We start from the raw sequence: 15,771 nt of genomic DNA, 5'->3' as shown, positions 1-15,771 counted from the left end.
TCCTGGCTATTGTAAATAGTGCTGCAATGAACATTGTGGTACATGACTCCTTTTGAATTATGGTTTTCTCAGGGTATATGCCCAGTAGTGGGATTGCTGGGTCATATGGTAGTTCTATTTTTAGTTTTTTAAGGAACCTGCATGCTGTTCTCCATAGTGGCTGTATCAATTTACATTCCCACCCACAGTGCAAGAGGGTTTCCTTTTCTCCACACCCTCGCCAGCATTTATTGTTTGTAGATTTTTTTGATGATGGCCATTCTGACCGGTGTGAGGTGATACCTCATTGTAGTTTTGATTTGCATTTCTCTAATGATGAGTGATGTTGAGCATCCTTTCATGTGTTTGTTGGCAATCTGTATGTCTTCTGTGGAGAAATGTCTGTTTAGGTCTTCTACCTGTTTTTGGATTGGGTTTTGTTTTTTTTTTTTTTTGATACTGAGCTGCATGAGCTGCTTGTATATTTTGGATATTAATCCTTTGTCAGTTGCTTCGTTTGCAAATATTTTCTCCCATTCTGAAGGTTGTCTTTTTGTCTTGTTTATGGTTTCCTTTGCTGTGCAAAAGCTTTTAGTTTCATTAGGTCCCATTTGTTTGCTTTTGTTTTTATTTCCATTTCTCTAGGAGGTGGGTCAGAAAGGATCTTGCTGTGATTTATGTCATGGGGTGTTCTGCCTATGTTTTCCTCTAAGAGTTTGAAAGTGTCTGGCCTTACATTTAGGTCTTTAATCCATTTTGAGTTTATTTTTGTGTATGGTGTTAGGGAGTGTTCTAATTTCATTTCTTTTACATGTAGCTTTCCACTTTTCGCAGCATCACTTACTGAAGAGGCTATCTTTTCTTCATTGTATATTCTTGCCTCCTTTCTCAAAGATAAGGTGACCATATGTGTGTGGGTTTATCTCTGGGCTTTCTCTCCTGTTCCATTGATCTATATTTCTGTTTTTGTGCCAGTACCATACTGTCTTGATTACTGTAGCTTTGTAGTATAGTGTGAAGTCAGGGAGCCTGATTCCTCCAGCTCCATTTTTCTTTCTCAGGATTGCTTTGGCTATTTGGGGTCTTTGTGTTTACATACAAATTGTGGAATTTTTTGCTCTAGTTCTGTGAAAAATGCCATTGGTAGTTTGATAGGGATTGCATTGAATCTGTAGATTGCTTTGGGTAGTAGAGTCATTTTCACAGTGTTGATTCTTCCAATCCAAGAACATGGTATATCTCTCCATCTGTTTGTATCATCTTTGATTTCTTTCATCAGTGTCTTATAGTTTTCTGCATACAGGTCTTTTGTCTCCTTAGGTAGGTTTATTCCTAGGTATTTTATTCTTTTTGTTCCAATGGTAAATGGGAGTGTTTCCTTAGTTTCTCTTTGAGATTTTTCATCATTAGTGTATAGGATTGCAAGAGATTTCTGTGCATTAATTTTGTATCCTGCTACTTTACCAGATTCATTGATTAGCTCTAGTAGTTTTCTGGTAGCATCTTTAAGATTCTCTATGTATAGTATTATGTCATCTGCAAACAGTGACAGTTCTACTTGTTTCCGATTTGTATTCCTTTTATTTCTTTTTCTTCTTTGATTGCTGTGGCTAAAACTTCTAAAACTATGTTGAATAAGAGTGGTGAGAGTGGGCAGCCTTGTCTTGTTCCTGATCTTAGTGGAAATGGTTTCAGTTTTTCACCATTGAGAACGATGTTAGCTGTGGGTTTGTCATATGTGGCCTTTATTATGTTGAGGAAAGTTCCCTCTATGCCTACTTTCTGGAGGGTTTTTTAATCATAAATGGGTGTTGAATTTTGTCAAAAGATTTTTCTGCATCTGTTGAGATGATCATATGGTTTTTCTCCTTCAGTTTGTTAATGTGGTGTATTACGTTGATTGATTTGTATATGTTGAAGAATCCTTGCATTCCTGGGATAAACCCCACTTAATCATGGTGTATGATCCTTTTAATGTGCTGTTGGATTCTGTTTGCTAGTATTTTGTTGAGGATTTTTGCATCTGTGTTCATCAGTGATATTGGCCTGTAGTTTTCTTTTTTTGTGGCATCTTGGTCTGGTTTTGATATCAGGGTGATGGTGGCCTCGTAGAATGAGTTTGGGAGTGTTCCTCCCTCTGCTGTATTTTGGAAGAGTTTGAGAAGGATAGGTGTTAGCTCTTCTCTAAATGTTTGATAGAGTTCGCCTGTGAAGCCATCTGGTCTGAGGCTTTTGTTTGTTGGAAGATTTTTAATCACAGTTTCAATTTCAGTGCTTGTGATTGGTCTGTTTATATTTTCTATTTCTTCCTGGTTCAGTCTTGGAAGGTTGTGCTTTTCTAAGAATTTGTCCATTTCTTCCAGGTTGTCCATTTTATTGGCATATAGTTGCTTGTAGTAATCTCATGATCCTTTGTATTTCTGCAGTGTCATTTGTTACTTCTCCTTTTTCATTTCTAATTCTGTTGATTTGAGTCTTCTCCCTTTTTTTCTTGGTGAGTCTGGCTAATGGTTTATCAATTTTGTTTATCTTCTCAAAGAACCAGCTTTTAGTTTTCTTGATCTTTGCTATTGTTTCCTTCATTTCTTTTTCATTTATTTCTGATCTGATCTTTATGATTTCTTTCCTTCTGCTAACTTTGGGGTTTTTTGGTTCATCTTTCTCTAATTGCTTTAGGTGTAAGTTTAGGTTGTTTATTTGAGATTTTTCTTGTTTCTTGAGGTAGGATTGTATTGCTATAAACTTCCCACTTAGAACTGCTTTTGCTGCATCCCATAGGTTTTGTGTTGTGTTTTTGTTGTCATTTGTTTCTAGGTATATTTTGATTTCCTCTTTGATTTCTTCAGTGATCTCCTGGTTATTTAGTAGCGTATTGTTTAGCCTCCATGTGTTTGTATTTTTTACAGTTTTTTTCCTGTAATTGATTTCTAGTCTCATAGTGTTGTGGTTGGAAAAGATGCTTGATATGATTTCAGTTTTCTTAAATTTACCGAGGCTTGATTTGTGACCCAAGATATGATCTATCCTGGGGAATGTTCCCATGAGCACTTGAGAAGAAAGTGTACTCTGTTGTTTTTGGATGGAATGTCCTATAAATATCAGTCAAGTCCATGTTGTTTAATGTGTCATTTAAAGCTTGTGTTTCCTTATTTATTTTCATTTTGGATGATCTGTCCATTGGTGAAAGTGGGGTGTTAAAGTCCCCTACTATTGTGTTACTGTTGATTTCCCCTTTTATGGTTGTTAGCATTTGCCTTATGTATTGAGGTGCTCCTATGTTGGCGCATAAATATTTCCAATTGTTATATCTTCTTCTTGGATTGATCATTATGTAGTGTTCTTCTTTGTCTCTTGTAATAGTCTTTATTTTAAAGTCTGTTGTGTTTGATATGAGAATTGCTACTCCAGCTTTCTTTTGATTTCCATTTTCATGGAATATCTTTTTCCATCCGCTCACTTTGAGTCTTTATGTGTCCCTAGGTCTGAAGTGGATCTCTTGTAGACAGCATATACACAGGTTTTGTTTTTGTATCCATTCAGCCAGTCTGTGTCTTTTGGTTGGAGCATTTAATCCATTTACATTTAAGGTAATTATCGATATGTATGTTCCTATTACCATTTTCTTAATTGTTTTGGGTTCGTTATTGGAGGTCTTTTCGTTCTCTTGTGTTTCCTGCCTCGAGAAGTTCCTTTAATCTTTGTTGTAAAGCTGGTTTGGTGGTGCTGGATTCTCTTAGCTTTTGCTTGTCTCTAAAGGTTTTAATTTCTCCATCGAATCTGAATGAGATCCTTGCTGGGTAGAGTAATCTTGATTGTAGGTTTTTCCCTTTCATCACTTTAAATATGTCCTGCCACTCCCTTCTGGCTTGCAGAGTTTCTGCTGAAAGATCAGCTGTTAACCTTATGGGGACTCCCTTGTATGTTATTTGTTGCTTTTCCCTTGCTGCTTTTAATATTTTTTCTTTGTATTTAATTTTTGATAATTTGATTAATATGTGTCTTGGTGTGTTTCTCCTTGGATTTATCCTGTATGGGGCTCTCTGTGCTTCCTGGACTTGACTATTTCCTTTCCTGTATTAGGGAAGTTTTCAAGTATAATCTCTTCAAATATTTTCTCAGTCCCTTTCTTTTTCTCTTCTTCTGGGACCTCTGTAATTGGAATGTTGGTGCGTTTAATGTTGTCCCAGAGGTCTCTGGGACTGTCCTCATTTCTTTTCATTCTTTTTTCTTTATTCTGCTCTGTGGTAGTTATTTACATATTTTATCTTCCAGATCATTTATCCATTCTTCTGCCTTAGTTATTCTGCTGTTGACTGCTTCTAGAGAATTTTTAATTTCATTTATTGTGTTGTTCATCATTGTTTGTTTGCTCCTGAGTTCTTCTAGGTCCTTGTTAAACGTTTCTTGTATTTTCTCCATTCTATTTCCAAGATTTTGGATCATCTTTACTATCATTACTCTGAATTCGTTTTCAGGTAGACTGCCTATTTCCTCTTCATTTGTTTGGTCTGGTGGGTTTTTACCTTGCTGCTTCATCTGCTGTGTATTTCTCTGTCTTCTCACTTTGCTTAACTTACTGTGTTTGGGGTCTCCTTTTTGCAGGCTGCAGGTTTGTAGTTCTGTTGTTTTTGGTGTCCGCCCCCAGTGGGTAAGGTTGCTTCACCGGGTTGTGTAGGCTTCCTGGTGGAGGGAACTGGTGCCTGTGTTCTGGTGGATGAGCCTGGATCTTTCTGGTGGGCAGGACTGCATCTGGTGGTGTGTTTTGGGGTGTCTGTGAACTTATTATGATTTGGGGCAGCCTCTCTGCTAATGGGTGCGGTTGTGTTCCGGTCTTGCTAGTTGTTTGTCATGAGGTGTCCAGCAGTGGACTTGCTGGTCATTGAGTGGCACTGGGTCTTAGCATTGAGACAGAGATCTCTGGGAGAGTTCCCATCGCTTGATATTACATGGGGCCAGGAGGTCTCTGGTGGTCCAGTGTCCTTAACTTGGCTCTCCCACCTCAGAGGCTCAGGCCTCACACCCGACTGGAGCACCAAGACCCTGTCAGCCACACGGCTTACGTGTAAATGGGTTAAATTCTCCAATCCAACGACACAGGGTGGCCAGCCTTCTGCACTCTGCTCGGTCTTCCAGCCAGGTGTTGTCCTCCAGCCCTAGTCGATAATGGAGAGCCTGCTTTGGATCCAGGTCCAGCTGCATTCCCTAGTGTCTAGAAGAAGCAGCTGACGCCCCCATCCTCCCCTGTCCCTGCTGCAACTCGTCATGATCCTGGAGTGCCTGAGGCTCCACCCCCTCATGCTCTAGCTTGTCTCTTATTTATTATTGCCCATTTGAAACAGAAAGATGATAGAAATTGATATTTTTTCCTTCGAACTGGAGTTGGTCACTTGCTTTCCAAAATAGAAATAATTATAGCGTAGCACATGATGCATTTGCTCTCATCCATGCTCCTTGGTTTTAAGTGGGACAGCAGATGGTCTTCACAGTATTTTATTTCTGTTATCAAATAGGTATAGGTTTGCACAGAGATGGTAATTTTAAGAATTTGTGGTTTTGGACAATGCCTTTTGTAAGGAATTTTCAGTCTTCATGTCTTTCGCTACATCATAGCAAATATTGTATAGTTGAAAGAACTTCTTTAGGAAGCTTGAGTGCTTTTTGTCAGCCAGCTCTGTGTGTATGTGTGTGTGTATAGGTGATCTGAGAGGTCTTTTGGGGGTCCTTGTCACTTTTGGCATTCCTCGGCTGCCAGTTCTTTTTCATGGGAGTATTTGTCTTGCTTTAAGGCATGGAAGTTGAGGCCTCCCAGCACCTAATTTAAATGGAAGCGATTTTAGAGACCAGGTTGGAGAGAGTTACAGTATTTTGAAAAACTCCCTGCCTTAAAAGAATGAATGTTAAACATCTAGCACAGAACAGTCAGCACTTGTAACAGATCTCACACTTGTGTTAGTTTTAAGGAGAGTGTTCAGAGGTATGTTCATTGAGTTGCTGGGGCAACACTGAGTACTGCATAGATATTATTTTTAATTTAGGAAAATCATTTGCAAGTAGATTCTTAAACGAACTTTTCTAAACCTTACAGTTCAAAGTCTTAGTTGTCTTTCCTAGCTGCTTGATACCCTAAAAATACCCGGTTCCCTCCATGAGATCTCTAAAAGGGCTTTTTATTAGTATAGGACTTAATCCAGGGAGAGCTCTAATGGAGAGGACCATGCCTGGGATTAAAAGAACTAGAAGTTTGTGTTGCCCAGTCATCCTGCCTGTGTCCTTTCCTCTCAGAACCTCCCACAGTGTTGATTCTCTCAGCCTCATCATCTCTTAATCACCCACCCAGCCTCCAACACACATACACACACAGTTACAGGTGGGGAAGGAGTAGGGATATGAGGGTCTGTCCTCGGGGTAGGAGCTAGGTCTGTTGTATTTACTTACCGCCTCTAGCAAATGTAATACATGTTAACATCTTGGCAGCAGAAGTAGGCTGGGTCATTTGGATACAAGGTGACTGTTCTAAAATAAACAAAATGAAACAGCATAATCTTGAATTCGTGGGCAACATGTGAGACTGAGCAAATGAGACTTTTGCAGGTGGTTTGGCCATTAACTGTGAGCATGCTAGGAGTATGTTAGGCAAGTGGATAGGATGTTCTCTGTGTGTACTGTATAACCTTGAAGACTTGCCTCTATTTCCATTTCCCCAGGAATGAAATCTAAAACAGAAAAGCTACTTCTTAGCTTTCAAAACAAAAGTGAAGTTTATAATCTGAACTAGACTGTTGCATAGTGCTGGAGAGGATGGCTCTGTTCCCGGGTTTGATTTTTGGTGAGGATTTCCCTTTTTAAAAAATTCTGTTAGAAGTTGAACATAGATAAATGGTTTTGAAAAAATGAGAGGAAAGCCCAGGACATTGATCACTGTGCATATTCTATAGCAAATGGCTGAGAAATTTAACCAAATCTGTTGAGGTCTGTATAAGCTGAGCATTTTCTTTTTTTAATAAATTTATTTATTTATTTATTTATGGCTGCATTTGGTCTTCATTGCTGCACACGGGCTTTCTCTAGTTGCGGTGAGCGGGGGCTACTCTTTGTTGTGGTGCGCGGACTTCTCGTTGCAGTGGCTTCTCTTGTTGCGGTGCGCAGGCTCTAGGCACGCAGGCTTCAGTAGTTGTGGCATGCAGACTCAGTAGTTGTGGCATGCAGGCTCAGTAGTTGTGGCTTGCGAGCTCTAGAGCAGAGGCTCAGTAGTTGTGGCGCGTGGGCTTAGTTGCTCTGCGGCATATGGGATCTTCCCGGACCAGGGCTCGAACCCGTGTCCCCTGCATTGGCAGGTGGATTCTCAACCACTGCGCCACCAGGGAAGCCCAAGCTAAGCATGTTGATTTCTGTAGTAGATAAAGCCAGTGTCATATCTGAAGACTGTTTTCCTATTTTTTTTAGATCCCTTTGGAACTGGATATATTTAATGGCAGAGGATTTCTACGTTAAGCCAGTTATAGTGCCCATCGAAACTTTGTGTTTAGAGTATGAGAGTTCTGGACTAAATAAATGTGATTATCTGCCTATAAAAAAATCGCTAAAGTCATTTGAAGAAAAATGAACAGGTGCAGGAATATAAGCCATTTGAAAATGTAAAGTGCATTTGAGAAAGCTTTCTGAGAGTCAGAGTGTTTTATGGATTTCTTGTCATTAATAATTGAACTTGGTGTGAAAGACACATTTTAGTTGCATGGACTTACAAGGCTTGTAAAGGACAAGGAATTTTTTTTATTATAGAATGTCTTTGCATTGCCTGTGATCTATTTCTGTATCTTGAGCTAATGATTGAAAGAAAAATCTGTGGAACTCAGTACTATTATGGCTTTTGAGTTGGGGGTGGGACTTAAAGGTGACTGCGTGTTGGGGACAGGGGGAGTCCTTTTGAAAGACAGGCAGACTGGGGTCGTGGGCCACTTAGCCTGTTTGCTTCTGCTTTGGCCACAGGTGCAGGCAGGCTGTTTTACAAAGAGTTAAAGTTCTGCTTCTAAACAGATGCCTTTCCAGTGTTTCTTCCTGGCTTTCTGAAAACCATATGTGGGGGGAAAGAGTCTTGTTCTGTTTAAAGGTTAAGGGCGTTGCCTGCCTGAAAGCACCAATAGTATTATTTAATATTTATTTTAAGGTTTGAGGCAAGAGATGAAGAAAACTTCCCGACATTAACAAAATGGAGCCAAGCCACCGTTTTTTTTTTTTTCGGGTGGAGGGAATGTTTTTCTACTACTACTCCTATAAAGCTGTAAAAGTTAATTTCATATCCTCAGGGAAAGATGTTGCTTCCCTTAAAGATCTGTTCTAGGAGGGTTGGAAGTTGACTTGTCATTTGGTCTGTAACTTAAACTGATAAAAAGGTTTTTTGAGTGTTTACTGTGTGCCAGGCCTTGTGCTTTAGCACTTTGGATATCTTGCTTAATCCTCAAAAAACCCCAATAAGTAGATCCTATTGTCATTTTTCCTGTTTCACAGATGAGAAACCTGAGGTTTAGGCTCCAGTCTCATGCCAACTAAGTTGCAGAGCTGGGTGATAAACTCAGGCTCTCTGACTCTGAGCCACTAAACTCACACTGTAGTACTGGTATTTCCCCAGACCACGTGGCAAGGAGGGGGTGGTCTTATTTCCTGGAGGGAGTGGACTCAGAGAAGATACGTAATTTACTGTCATAAGGCTGGTGTTGAAACCAGAATTCAAACCTGGGTCGGTTTGAAGTGAACACCCGTGTTCTTTCCACTAAGTGTATTGTATTACCTCTTAGAGTACATTACTGTAATATCTGATTTACTAAGATCTTTTTATTTCTTGTGTTGGCTGCCCTCAGTTTAGAGAGGGAGTTGTTTAAAAAGTTCATTTGTGAGGTGGTGGTTTGGAACTCAGAATACATTGTCTGCTGGCAACAAGTGTTGTACCTGGTTATGGTTCCAAGGCCAGAGCCCCTTGGGACAATCGATATGCTTCACCTTCTTTACGCTGTGATACCAACCTGGGTTCTAAGACCTGCTTTGAGTTCCAAGGGAGTAAGAGAAGCAGATATGTGTTCCTAGTTGTTTCCAGGTTCCGTTTGTCCCTTTACAGATGTTATCTCCCTTGGTGTAGGTAACAAACTATAAAGTATGGGGTTGAGGATAAGTGTGGAGCCTCTGAGGTCAGACCTGGTTCTGATTGTGACTGCACTAGTTACTGGTTCTCCCACCCACTCTCTACTAGGTGACCTGAGATGAGCCTTAACCTTTCTAAGGCTGAGTTTCCTCATCTGTAAAATGGAAGGGTACTGTCATTGTAGGGTTAGAATGAGACAAAGCATTAGGTGCTCAGCATAGTATCTGGACATGGAAGGTGTTCTGGAAATGATGGCAGTGGTGATGGAGACGGTGATGATTTATTCTCCTTCGTGGGCCATCTCTTCTGTTACCAAAGGTTTTTGTAGTGGTGAATATTTTCTGGAGTAGACTGTGGTGTAACATTCTGAATTGGGTATAAGGTAAAGTTTGGGATTCCCTTTATTTTGTAGTCATGTAAATCAGTAAATTGCCTCGGAATTTAAATACTACAGTATTCTCAAATTATATGTTGTAAATTTTTGTATACTTTAAAACCTTGATTTTAATTGGAAATACATTGGTTGATGAAAGGCTTTGATACTAACAACTTTCATGAGCCTTTTAAGTTTTTGTTGCATTTAAATATAAATATAATGGACTTTTTGTTTTTCAAGTGGAGAAACTGAGGTAGGAAGTAGGGATGGACTTTTGTCCAAGGGCCAAAAAGTAAATATTTTAGGCTTTGTGGGCCACACAGTCTTTTTTGCAGCTCTGCTCACCTCTGCTATTGCAGCACAGAAGCCACCATCAACAATTCACAAATGGATGGGCTTGGCCTGGTACAATAAAATTGTATTTATAATAACAGACGATGGGCCATAGTTTGTGCACCCCTGGACTAAAGAAACATATTCAGTTCTATCTCATTGTAAAGCCCTACCTTGGTCCTACATCTCTCTCTATAGGCTAATGTAGATTTATTAAAGGTTGGTTTTCCCATGGGCTTTATCCTCATTCTTCTTTTCACATAACACTTCCTTTACCATAAAATGATTCATATATACACATCTTCAGTTGAATTGTTTCCCAATCTCTAAATTAGTGTAGCTGCCTGCCTTCCAACTTCTCTCCAAGAATATCCCAACAAGCCCCTTAACATGTCTGATACTGATTTTAGTACTGTAGCCTTCAAAATCAGACTGTAGTCTTTTTATGTGTTCACTCATCTGTTACCCAAGTGGGAAACATAGATATTCCCTTAACTCCTCCCTCATCCTCTTTATTCTGCCCCTTTGAAATCTCTACTCTCTCCCCTTCTCTCCATCCCTACCACCACTTCTTTATTCAGGCACTCATCATATACGTGGACTGTTGCAAATCATCTCTCAACTTCAGAGCTCCCTATGTCTAGCCTCTGTCTCCTTCCAGTCTGCCTCTCGTTTTGCTGCTAGAGTGATCCTGTTTTTAGTACATTTGATCATGCCACTTCCTGCTTAAAACCCCTCAGTTGTTCTTTAGTCTCTGTGGTTTAAAGCCTAACCTTAGTATAAAAGTCAATTCAATAGAGAGGTATTGCCTCCTTACTTGACAGTCTGAGATGTGGTGCTGCACCCACCCTGCAGTACGCCAGCCTTCTCAGAAGACAGTTCCTAACTGTTCTACATAGTTCCTTTCTCTTCTTCTGGCTAACTTTGGTTTATTCTTTAGTTTTCACCTTAGGCTTTGCATCTTTCTCAAACACCCCATCTCCATATTTGCCTTAGATGCTTTTCCTGCCTTCTACCTATTTTAATAGCACCCTTTATTTTCCCCTCAGATGAGCCGTTACCACTTTATTATCAGCTGTGCTTGTGGCTCCAACTCCCACCTCTTTCAAGCTGCCCCTTGGAGGATATATCCTGAATCTTTTATACCTTTGCCCCTAGCTTCTTGTACATCTGGGTTTGGACATTTTGAAGAGTGGTAAATATTCATTAATAAAGAGGTGGGGACACATGTACATTTTTCTTTCCTTTGAGTGGGGGGGTTCTTATTTCTGCTCTTCCAGGGGAATTAAAAGCCTAAGGAAAGTGGCAAAAGGAAAAGATCCTTGGGCTAGGGTCTGTGGTACGAAGAATGCACAGTGGACAGGCCTGGGGCTTAGAACTGTCCCCTTACATGTTCTTCATGGCCTGGCAGCTCACTCCCTAGAGCAGTGGTGCTTCAAAGAATGTATGCATGTCTGATGAATACCTACTGCCCACTATCCCCACCCAGTTAGCAGTAGGGGCAGCGGATGTTCATGTCCTGTTGATTCTTCTACATGTATATTTCTTCTTTGCATTTCCAGTCATTTCTCCCACCTGACATTTTCTCCCTGTTCCTTCCATTTCAGAGTTCTTCATGATGATTCTTCTAATGTCTTATTTCCCTTCTTCTGAGAGAGGGGCTCTAGATGCAGCGAAGTTCAAATGATGATGATGTTAGCATCTCAGTGTACAACTCTGGATGCATTGGTACTTTCTAATAGAAATATTGATATAGATGAGGATTAACAATCCAAATAAAATAGTGTACTTCAGATATGAGTTAAATTGGCTTTTATTTGTGAGAAATTACATTCTGAGTTTTAAGAAATTTTGAAACAAAACTTAAGTCTGTTAGTTAAGGGCTTACCTGCTGTGGTGAAGTTACCATCATGCTGTACCCTTTGCTGTACCCCCCCCTCCTTTAGTACCCCGATTTCTTAGCTTTGCAGATAGTGACCTAAAAGTTCTATAAAGGCACCATTTCTTGGGAGGAACTCCAAGTTGGCCCCTCTGGAAGGTGGGTTGGAAAATGGGGAGGAGGTGCACATTTGTATTTCTCTGCAGTCAAATCAGAAAGGTTCAAACAATTATTTGCTGTCATATTTAGAGTACACTTGGCTGGTTTTGAGATTGAGTTTATGCAGATAGTTAGCTGGAGCCTCTAAAGAAGAAAGCTCTTTATTCTTAAATGACTGCTTAGTAATCTACATAACAAATGAGCCATTTTGCTTCAGAGATGTGAAATAGGCATCTATAAGTGAATAGTTTTTGAAACTAAAGTTGTTAAGACAAAGTTCATCTTTTCACAGTAGGGTTTCTCCAGAAAACCCTCTTTACTCTATTGAAATGCAGCTAGTTTGAACTAGGAAAGCATATTCCAATAATAGGCCCATGCAATTAGCCTTTACTATAATGGAGTGGATGCTGGAATTTTTTTGTGTATTATTATCATCAATTGATGTTAGTCCCAGGGGAACCGCATAATAGCTAGAAAACCTTGATTGAGAGATGCAGACAAAGGTTTCTTATTCATAGGCGTGCTTTAGTTCTTGAAACTAAATAAATGTTAGGCTCTTAAATCTTATACTTTTTTAGTAACCATCTGTCGATGGTTAAGATTAAGAATTGGTGCTTCAGAACTATGTCATTATTTTGAATTAGAAGAAAATGTTGTCACTTCATTTAGTGCCATATTCATACGAGACCTTGTGTAGAAATGACACAGTGGTGTGCTGGTGAATGCTGAACAACCACCTATGGGGGGATAAAGCCCTGATTTGTAGCATTTACTGATTTTTGAGGTATAAATATACTCCACCATGCCTGATTTCAGACTACAGATGGTGAGGTCACTGAACTTGAAGTTGGGAAGAGATGCATATAATCAGTTGGCTTCAGCACACTGCCAAATTCACCTCAGCCACTAAATGTTTAAAATCTTACAGCCGGTACTTTTAATACTTGTCTCATTCTTGACTGTACTTTTGTCCTTTATTTTCTAAAAACTAGCCTTATGGATGTATAACTTACGCACAACAAAATGTAGCAGTTTCAGATGTACAGCTTGATGAGTTTTGACGAATGTGTGCCCCGCCACAGTCTTGACACCTATTGCCTCTTCTGCGTGCAGTCGCCAGATGGATTTCCCCAGATCTTGCTTTGCATCCACTGCTCACCTGTGCCATATACTGTTCATACGATAACGTGCAGAATTCCGTAGCCTGGCGCTCAACCATCTTGCCTCTTGTTGGCTTCTCTGGCCTTGTTTACTATGGCTTGGCTACGTGAATCTCTTATTAAAAAACAAAACAAAAACTGTTCAGCTGGTTTCTAACACAGTTCCTGTATCTGTCCCTCTGCTCGTGTCTGTACCCTGCTTGCAACACTACTGTAACCTCACATTGCTCTTCTCTTGACTGTCCTGCCTTTCCGCAAATCTGGCTCACATCCCATTTTCTTCTTATACAATCAAGTCTTTAGTGATTACTCCCTCATCTGACCTATTGTACCACTGTTCGGCACTTAAGTTTGCAACTTATATTGAAGTTCCAGATTTTTTATGGAGTAATTTGGTCTTCCCTAGCAAAGTTGTAAACTATGATAGGGTAGAAAATGTCGTACAGCTCAATTTTTAGCACGTGGCTTTGTTTAAAAAAAAAAAAGACTTAAGCGGTTCTTCTTTTTTTTTTAATTTATTTAGTTTTGGCTGTGTTGGGTCTTCGTTACTGCATGCAGGCTTTCTCTAGTTGTGGCTGTGTTGTGGTGTGCAGGCTTCTCATTGTGGTGGCTTCTCTTTGTTGCAGAGCATGGGCTCTAGGCGCGCCGGCTTCAATTGTTGTGGCACGCGGGCTCTAGAGTGCAGGCCCAGTAGTTGTGGTGCACGGGCTTAGTTGCTCCGCAGCATGTGGGATCTTCCCGGACCAGGGCTCGAACCTGCGTTCCCTGCTTTGGCAGGGTGGATTCTTAACCACTGTGCCGCCAGGGAAGCCCAATAAATGGTTCTTGATGACCGTAACCTTTTCAGTGGCTCTTCCAAATCAGCTACCAACTCAGTGACACTGTTGGGGAGAATAGTACTGTGCTATATCATAGATCTCTTAGGGGATGAAAGTTTGGTTTGTCACGGAGTATAAATTTATAAATGGCCAGTAAAGTCTCTCAAAACCAGTGTTAGTCATTAAAATGCACAGTGGAGCTTTTATATCTGCCTTGAACATTCATCCAAAGGTGGTTAGCATCATGGACTTTGAACTTTTGGCAAGATTTAAACATTTAAAGTAGGTCCCAAAAGAAAATTCTTTGTTCCTTTCAACCAGCTTTATTTCACTTTTTGGAGTCCTAGTAAGAAGTCAGTAGGGTGTATCTCATTGATTTCCTTCCTGTTCCAGGAAGCCATATTATGGTATTCTGAAAGAACTTTTGTGTCTTTCTCAGTAACTTTACTGTAAGATTGTTTTTCTTTTTCTTTTACTTTCTCTGTGCAGATATGCTTTGTAGAAATCTGACGTTGAAAGATAACCTAACAAATATTTAGGACAATTATAGGTGCCTTTCTCTATTTCACAGCCTACCTTGCCGGTTTCTTTTCTTCCATCCTTTAAATAATGCATTTACTCAGGTTCCTCATCTTTTGGTAGCTGCCATGCCTTTCTTGGGTGATTTCATCTATTGGTGCCCAAATACAAGTGTCTCCAAATTTTAAAAATTCCATATCTCTTGAGTTCCAGTCTTGGATAGGCAAATGCTTACTGGATATCTCCAATTACCTGGCCTTCAGAGACCACAGATTCAACATGTCCTAAATGGGACATCTTCTACAAGTCTAATGCCCTCTCTTACTGCTGATGCTGTCTTGCTGAATGGTATCACCATCCCCAAATAACTGAAGCCTAAAACCTTGGAATCATCCTTGGCATGTCCCTCTTCCCTCACCTTCCATATCAGTCAGATTCACCTCAAACATTTCCCTTAAATCCTTTTCCTTAACTCTGTTTGAAGTCAGGCTAACCTCATGCTTTGTTGGGAGGGTGACTTCCCCACCCCCCAAGTCTTTAATTGGTGAACTAAGAGCAGATCCACTTCCCTGGCTTCAGATTAACCGAGCTCATGAGTCTGAAATTGGAAAGCTAGTATATAATTTTCAGTGTGTTCTCTCCTAGGCATAGCCAGGAGCCCATACCATAATTAGAGAAGGTTATCTGAGAAGGAATCAGAACAAAAGCTAAATCAAATGTATAATGGCTTGTCACGATCAGATGATACGATACCACTGTCTCATAACAGGGAGATCCCTTGTGACCAAAAAACTCATCTATGAGCAAAGGCTCCTCCTCTCCTGCCTAGTTGCTTCACTGGCCCCTGCCAGCCTTTCTCTTTTTTAATTCTTCTTCAGTGCTTGCAGGGGAGACCATTGCTGTTGAATACCTTGTTTCTTTACATGTATGAATGCATTCTTTCTGGCTCTGCTTGAATCTTGTTTTGTGGCAAACCAGGCTTTCTCTTTTAGATGGCTTGCACCCCTCTCTTACTAGTCATTATGTGTTGATCTTGAGTTGAAGTTTGAGGGCCTTCTTATTTCTTGTGTTTGGAGAAAACTTCATTGTAGCTGCTGAGAGCAAAAGGCTAATCTCCCCTTGGGTTCAGCTGGCAACGTTACCTCCTGAAAACACCCTCTCCCTTCCCCACCCTCCTGGGTTTGGAGCATCCTCTGTATACCTCCTTCGCACCTCTGGGTAACCCTTATCATAACACTCATTTATTTCACCGTTTGGTAGTTGGTTGCCTGTCTGTTTCCCCATAAGAACTTGAGCTGAGGGCTGATCCCACTGTCTAGCATGGTGCCTGGCACCCATTTACATAATTCACTTTAACCAGTGTTTGTTGAGCACCGACCATAAGCCAGACAAAGAATAAGTGAGATAAGGTTCCC

General features: G+C 40.3%; 1 protein-coding gene across 2 annotated transcripts in view; it reads left to right on the top strand.

Moving 5' to 3' along the window:
• Window positions 1–15,771, top strand: part of UBE2H (ubiquitin conjugating enzyme E2 H) — a 98,272-nt gene that overhangs the window by 25,109 nt on the left and 57,392 nt on the right. The gene's annotated exons all lie outside the window — the stretch shown is intronic.

This window comes from Delphinus delphis, chromosome 9 (genome assembly GCF_949987515.2).
Source record: "Delphinus delphis chromosome 9, mDelDel1.2, whole genome shotgun sequence".
Classification (NCBI taxonomy): domain Eukaryota; kingdom Metazoa; phylum Chordata; class Mammalia; order Artiodactyla; family Delphinidae; genus Delphinus; species Delphinus delphis.
This window is presented reverse-complemented; position numbering and strand designations above follow the sequence as displayed.